The sequence below is a fragment of the Schistocerca cancellata genome, unplaced genomic scaffold (genome assembly GCF_023864275.1).
Source record: "Schistocerca cancellata isolate TAMUIC-IGC-003103 unplaced genomic scaffold, iqSchCanc2.1 HiC_scaffold_426, whole genome shotgun sequence".
Classification (NCBI taxonomy): Eukaryota; Metazoa; Arthropoda; class Insecta; order Orthoptera; family Acrididae; genus Schistocerca; species Schistocerca cancellata.
In genome coordinates, this window is record NW_026046443.1 from 6,604,553 (window position 1) to 6,612,843 (window position 8,291).

Consider the following 8,291-nt stretch of genomic DNA (forward strand, 5'->3'; position numbering starts at 1 on the left):
GAATAAGACAGATTCGAAAAATAAGGCTCTGAGCACTATTGGACATAACATCTGAGGTCATCAGTCTCCTAGAACTTAGAACTACTTAAACCTAACTAACCTAAGGAGATCACACACATCTATGCCCGAGGTAGGATTCTAACTTGCGACCATAGCGGGCGCGCGGTTCCAGACTGAAGCGCCTAGACAGATTTGAAATCGAGGACAGATCTAAAGCACTAACGGTGCACACATTCGTCTCCAAGTATGCGTAATTTCACGGTATGGGAGGTTCTTATTTTATTAACATATTAATTCGCAGTATAGTTCGTCAATTTTAAGGTGAAATGATAATTTAACAACAGTACCATTTAGCCGGCCGGGGTGTCCGAGTCTGAAACCGCGCGACTGCTACGGTCGCTGGTTCGAATCCTGCCTCGGGCATGGATGTGTGTGATGTCCTTAGGTTAATTAGTTTCAAGTAGTTCTAAGTTCTAGGGGACTGATGACCTCAGAAGTTAAGTACCATAGTGCTCAGAGCCATTTGAACCATTTTAAGACCATCTTACATACTTTAAAGGATCATGTAGGTGTGCATCAGGGGTTTGGTCAATGTTAACCATATCTCGGGAAGTTATGGTATTTCGTGCACCGGTCAGACCGTCTGGACCGTGGAGATGCTGTATATAGCGCATTAGCGTCACACACGCTTGCACCAGCCGAGAAAATCTACAGCTGCGGAACATTGGCTTGGGAATGGTCATCCGATGGGATCCAATTACACTGACCTACATGCTTGCACTTCATGGACAGTGTTGTTAAGGAAGGTGCGCAGATAATAGACGGAGACGTATGTTTCTCCTTAAGTTTTTTGGAATACTGCTGTGTCAGTGGTCGTATTATGGTATGGAGCGCTACGTACAAAACATTTAGAGCGCCCGCATATCATTCGTGCATCTGCCACAACGTCGATGATTGTCGAGAACATCACCCGATTGCATTCCCCTCAGTTTTTTGAACTGGGGTAATCACATTTTCTTGAAATCTGAGACCGATGTATCGTGCATTATCTGATCAAAAACCGTCGGACAGTGTGGCCGAGCGGTTCTAGGCACTTCAGTCTGGAACCGCGCTGCTGCTACGGTTGCAGGTTCGGATCCTGCCTCAGGCATGGATGTGTGTGATGACTTTAGGTTAGTTAGACTTGAGTATTTCTTAGTTCTCGGGGACTGATGACCTCAGATGTTAAGTCCCATAGTACTTAGACCCATTTGACCTTTTTTTTGGATCAAAAATGTCCAGACACTCTTACAGTATGTAAGGCGGACTTTTCTAGTAGATATGACGAGAGGCGGACCTGCTACTGTAAAAGGAGGGGGCGGATGTTGGGTTGTCAGTGGAGGAGCAATAACATCAGAAAGGGTGGGTCAGGAGAATTAAGATACTTCGAATGTAGACTAGTCATTCGGTATCACCTGAGTAACAAATCCGTAAGGGATATTTCAACCCTTCTGTGAAGTGGAAACGCAAAGTAACAACCATAGATAAACCAAGATCGTGCAGACCTCTAAGTAGTGACGGAGAGGGTCGCCAGGCATTGTGGAGGGTGATTGCAAAACATCGCATGATATCAGCGGGAGGAGTCGCTTCTGAGCTACAAAGTGCTGCGACAACGTCCGGTCAGGGCGAGTTAAAAATAATGGGGTACAATGGCAGAGCAGCTGTTCATTAGCTAAACATTTCTGTAGTCAATGGCAACCGGCGTTTGAGGTGCATAAATTGCGACGCTGCTGGACAGTGGTCTGATTTGGAGCGATGAAACTCGTTGTACATTGAGGCAATGCAGTGGAAGTGTTTGTGTTTGGTGAATGCCTCAAGAACCTTTCCTATCAATCATGACATCGTGTGTAGTGCCAACAGTAAAGAATGGAAGAGGTTGTGTTACGGTGTGGGGTAGTTTTTGTAGTTAGAATGCGGTACCCTTATTGCGCATAAGAAAACAGATGTGGAAGGATATGAACATACACTCCTGGAAATTGAAATAAGAACACCGTGAATTCATTGTCCCAGGAAGGGGAAACTTTATTGACACATTCCTGGGGTCAGATACATCACATGATCACACTGACAGAACCACAGGCACATAGACACAGGCAACAGAGCATGCACAATGTCGGCACTAGTACAGTGTATATCCACCTTTCGCAGCAATGCAGGCTGCTATTCTCCCATGGAGACGATCGTAGAGATGCTGGATGTAGTCCTGTGGAACGGCTTGCCATGCCATTTCCACCTGGCGCCTCAGTTGGACCAGCGTTCGTGCTGGACGTGCAGACCGCATGAGACGACACTTCATCCAGTCCCAAACATGCTCAATGGGGGACAGATCCGGAGATCTTGCTGGCCAGGGTAGTTGACTTACACCCTCTAGAGCACGTTGGGTGGCACGGGATACATGCGGACGTGCATTGTCCTGTTGGAACAGCAAGTTCCCTTGCCGGTCTAGGAATGGTAGAACGATGGGTTCGATGACGGTTTGGATGTACCGTGCACTATTCAGTGTCCCCTCGACGATCACCAGTGGTGTACGGCCAGTGTAGGAGATCGCTCCCCACACCATGATGCCGGGTGTTGGCCCTGTGTGCCTCGGTCGTATGCAGTCCTGATTGTGGCGCTCACCTGCACGGCGCCAAACACGCATACGACCATCATTGGCACCAAGGCAGAAGCGACTCTCATCGCTGAAGACGACACGTCTCCATTCGTCCCTCCATTCACGCCTGTCGCGACACCACTGGAGGCGGGCTGCACGATGTTGGAGCGTGAGCGGAAGACGGCCTAATGGTGTGCGGGACCGTAGCCCAGCTTCATGGAGACGGTTGCGAATGGTCCTCGCCGATACCCCAGGAGCAACAGTGTCCCTAATTTGCTGGGAAATGGCGGTGCGGTCCCCTACGGCACTGCGTAGGATCCTACGGTCTTGGCGTGCATCCGTGCGTCGCTGCGGTCCGGTCCCAGGTCGACAGGCACGTGCACCTTCCGCCGTTCACTGGCGACAACATCGATGTACTGTGGAGACCTCACGCCCCACGTGTTGAGCAATTCGGCGGTACGTCCACCCGGCCTCCCGCATGCCCACTATACGCCCTCGCTCAAAGTCCGTCAACTGCACATACGGTTTACGTCCACGCTGTCGCGGCATGCTACCAGTGTTAAAGACTGCGATGGAGCTTCGTATGCCACGGCGCAACTGGCTGACACTGACGGCGGCGGTGCACAAATGCTGCGCAGCTAGCGCCATTCGACGGCCAACACCGCGGTTCCTGGTGTGTCCGCTGTGCCGTGCGTGTGATCATTGCTTGTACAGCCCTCTCGCAGTGTCCGGAGCAAGTATGGTGGGTCTGACACACCGGTGTCAATGTGTTCTTTTTTCCATTTCCAGGAGTGTATTTCGCAGCACTGTGCGCTGCATACGGTGGATGAACAGTTTGAGGACGATGACTGTTTGAATCAGCATGACAATGTATCCGTTCATAAAGTAGCAAAAAGATTCCTGAAATGGACAGACCTGCCAAGAACCCAAACCAGAGCTCGATGTAACACCTCAGGTATGTTCCTGCAATTCCGTCTTGTGTAATGTAATGGAACTGCAGCTGGTCGAGGATTTGAAGAAAATGGATACCAACTGCCGTAATTTTATTTAATAATTTTATTTAATTACCAGTTTGTTTGCCTCATTAGAACCATCATCAGGCCCCTACACACGAAACGAGGTAAATCATCCAGTCGTTTGTGTTACTATAGTGCCCACTGTCACCAACCGCTTTCGATGGACTTGTTCTCGGTAGACGTGCACCCTTCACATCTCTAACGACAACTGTCAGCGCAAGACTTCCCCTTATCGTGTACTGACAGTTGCTGTTAGAGGTGTGAATGATCCACATCTACCGAGACCAGTTGGATGTAGTGGTCCCTACAGTAACACAAACGGCTAGATGCTTCCATAGGCACCAGCGTCTGACATAACCACCTTTTCTGACTTCGGCTCTTCTACATCTACATCTACATTTATACTCCGCAAGCCACCCAACGGTGTGTGGCGGAGGGCACTTTACGTGCCACTGTCATTACCTCCCTTTCCTGTTCCAGTCGCGTATGGTTCGCGGGAAGAACGACTGCCGGAAAGCCTCTGTGCGCGCTCTGATCTCTCTAATTTTACATTCGTGATCTCCTCGGGAGGTATAAGTAGGGGGAACCAATATATTCGATACCTCATCCAGAAACGCACCCTCTCGAAACCTGGCGAGCAAGCTACACCGCGATGCAGAGCGCCTCTCTTGCAGAGTGTGCCACTTGAGTTTGCTAAACATCTCCGTAACGCTATCACGGTTACCAAATAACCCTGTGACGAAACGCGCCGCTCTTCTTTGGATCTTCTCTATCTCCTCCGTCAACCCGATCTGGTACGGATCCCACACTGATGAGCAATACTCAAGTATAGGTCGAACGAGTGTTTTGTAAGCCACCTCCTTGTTGATGGACTACATTTTCTAAGGACTCTCCCAATGAATCTCATCCTGGTCCCCGCCTTACCAACAATTAATTTTATATGATCATTCCACTTCAAATCGTTCCGCACGCATACTCCCAGATATTTTACAGAAGTAACTGCTACCAGTGTTTGTTCCGCTATCATATAATCATACAATAAAGGATCCTTCTTTCTATGTATTCGCAATACATTACATTTGTCTATGTTAAGGGTCAGTTGCCACTCCCTGCACCAAGTGCCTATCCGCTGCAGATCTTCCTGCATTTCGCTACAATTTTCTAATGCTGCAACTTCTCTGTATACTACAGCATCATCCGCGAAAAGCCGCATGGAACTTCCGACACTATCTACTAGGTCATTTATATATATTGTGAAGGCAATGGTCCCATAATAATCCCCTGTGTGCACGCCAGAGGTTACTTTAACGTCTGTAGACGTCTCTCCGTTGATAACAACATGCTGTGTTCTGTTTGCTAAAAACTTTTCAATCCAGCCACACAGCTGGTCTGATATTCCGTAGGCTCTTACTTTGTTTATCAGGGGACAGTGCGGAACTGTATCGAACGCCTTCCGGAAATCAAGAAAAATAGCATCTACCAGGGAGCCTGTATCTAATATTTTCTGGATCTCATGAACAAATAAAGCGAGTTGGGTCTCACACGATCGCTGTTTCCGGAATCCATGTTGATTCCTACATATTAGATTCTGAGTTTCCAAAAACGACATGATACTCGAGCAAAAAACATGTTCTAAAATTCTACAACAGATCGACGTCAGAGATATAGGTCTATAGTTTTGGGCATCTGCAGCTGGTCGAGGATTTGAAGAAAATGGATATCAACTGCCGTAATTTTATTTAATAATTTTATTTAGTTACCAGTTTGTTTGCCTCATTGGAACCATCATCAGGCCCCTACACACGAAACGAGGTAAATCATCCACGAAAGATGGCCCACCATTTCTGCATACACTTTCACATTCCTTATTGAAAGTATCCGTAGCAGAGTTCAAGCATTCATAAAGAGGAAGGATGGATAAACCCAACGTTAGTGCTACTTTTTTTGGTCAGGTAGTGTATGTTCTTGCAGCGGAAACCTCTTAAGTCGGGCTGTTTTTGAGGTGTTAAAGTTGCTCCTTGGAGTCTCAGGAGTAGCATAACGATTCGTGATCTACAGTGATGTTAGCGCTGCTGACAGCGTTGTGCAAACTTCTCGTAGCGACTGCTGTGTGGAACAGGTGGGTGTGTGCGCCAAGCCCTCGCCATACAGCAGCCGCCCGGCCGGGATAAGCGGCGAGTTACGGCTCTGCAGAGTCTTGTAGCGCACCGAGGAGGAAACGCCCACTGACCCTCCGGGACACTCCAGCCGCCTGTTCTCTGCTGTCTGCATCTCGCGGATGCCTTTGGCCTTGCGTCACCGCTACGGCTGCTATCTAGCGATAACTTTCCCCTTAGCGAAGCTGAAGACGTAGTTACGATTTTATGCTCGGTAATTTAGTTCATTTTGAAATAACTTAAGACAATATAAGCTGGATGACGTCGTCGGCAACCGCCGATATTTCGACAGGTGCACACTTGGTCATTTACACGATAAACTGAAGCGAGAATGCGCTGGGCGAGTGAATTTAAAACCTCGGATTGTGGAGCACTTCTGGAAAGATGAAACGCACTGTAAACATGACATCACCATACAATGAAAGATGACCGACTCCAGAAATTATCGACAGTGAAAATTACTAAACAATGGGTGTGGTACCATTAACTCTGTTCTTTGTTTTCTGACAAGGGAGATAGCAAACCGAGGTTTTTATTTCACTTTACAGGCTGCAGTTTTCCCTTGGAAATGTCACGGTGTGTACCTGTCGTCACACCGGAGGTTTTCGGCGACCTCATTCCGCTGCATTCCTGTAAGATTGTATATACAAAGGGCGTTCAAGACGTTTTGCACAGTCCTCTATTTTTTTTTTTTTTTTTTTTTTTTTTGCAGCAGGAGAATGAAATTTTTTGTGAACATACGCGAAAGGGCGTTCAAGACGTTTTGCACAGTCCTCTATTTTTTTTTTTTTTTTTTTTTTGCAGCAGGAGAATGAAATTATTTGTGAACATACTTGGAACATTTAGCTATTAGTTGGTATATAAAAGTGCCGGCCGCGGTGGCCGAGCGGTTCTAGGCTCTTCAGTCCGGAACCGCGCGACCACTACGGTCGCAGGTTCGAATCCTGCCTCGGGCATGGATGTGTGTGATGTCCTTAGGTTAGTTAGGTTTAAGTAGTTATAAGTTCTAGTGGACTGATGACCTCAGATGTTAAGTCCCATAGTGCTCAGAGCCATTTGACCCATTTTTATATAAAAAGTATTTCCTTCGATTTACGGGTGAGCCATAATTGACGGTGAAGTAGATTTCAGGTTGCGACAACGGTGAGTGATGGAGTCGCTCTTCAAGACCGGCGATGACTCTACCACATCGATTCACAGGAAGTTGCTCCCTGTTTATGGGGAGGGCACAGTGGATTGCAGCAGTACCCAGCTGAGGTTTGAAGAAGGTGACTTCTCTCTACTGGACGGTCCGCGATGCGGCAGACCATCGATCAGTGTGGTGTAATTTCCACTAACATTTTTGAACCTGGCTCCACAATTAACCGGTACCATTAGTGTTTGTCATTGGACAAGCTGCGACGTGCCATCAAGACTCACAGACCACAGATTCAGGGTCAGCTCACCGGACTACACCATGACGATTCCAAACCCCATACAACCCTTATGACGCTGGAGAAAATCAGGAAATGGGTTGTAAAATTGTTCCTCATCCTCCCTACAGTCGGCTCCGTCTGATTTTTACCTCTTTGGTCGTCTGAAGGCCCACCTGCGCAGTAAAACATTTGATAGTGAGAAAGACTTTATTTCCTGTGTCAAGCGATGGTGTAAAAGTCAATCCGCAGAATGTTACCAAAGTGCATTTACATCATGGAAATGAACGTTGAGCCATATGCGTCACAGCTGGCGAAGGCTACATTGAGTACTCTCAATGAATAGCTAAATGTTCCAAGCATGTTCACAAAAAAATGTCATTCTCCTCCTGAAATAAATAAAAAAAACTAGTCATGACAGAGCAAAACTTTTTGAATGACCTTTGTATATAAAAGAAGCACTCCGTCTTCAGGCCAAGAGTGGCCTACCGGGACCATCCGACCGCCGTGTCATCCTCACTGGAGGATGCGGATAGGAGGGGCGTGGGGTCAACACACCGCTCTCCCGGTCGCTATGATAGTATTCTTGACCGAAGCCGCTACTATTCGGTCGAGTAGCTCCTCAATTGGCATCACGAGGATGAGTGCACCCCGAAAAATGGCAACAGCCCATGGCGGCAGGGATGGTCACCCATCCAAGTGCCGACCACGCCCGACAGCGCTTAATTTCGGTGATCTCACGGGAACCGGTGTATCCACTGCGGCATGGCCGTTGCCACGCTCTTTGTCTATACAATGTGTAAATAACTTACAGGAACGCATCGTGGTGACATCGCCGAAAACCGCCGGTATTTCGACAGGTGCACTTCGTGACATTTTCAAGAGGAAACTGCAGCCTATAAAGTGAAATAAAACCTCTGTTTGCTATCTCCCTTGTCAGAGACACTAGACAACTATTTGCCACAAATATCCACGTTTCTATCCAGATACACATTACACTCCTGGAAATTGAAATAAGAACACCGTGAATTCATTGTCCCAGGAAGGGGAAACTTTATTGACACATTCCTGGGGT

General features: G+C 47.5%; 1 pseudogene; it reads right to left on the minus strand.

Annotated features, from left to right (window-relative positions):
* Nucleotides 1-7,875: 7,875 nt before the first annotated feature.
* On the minus strand, nucleotides 7,876-7,993 carry LOC126124787 (5S ribosomal RNA; annotated as a pseudogene).
* Between the last annotated feature and the right edge of the window lie 298 nt (nucleotides 7,994-8,291).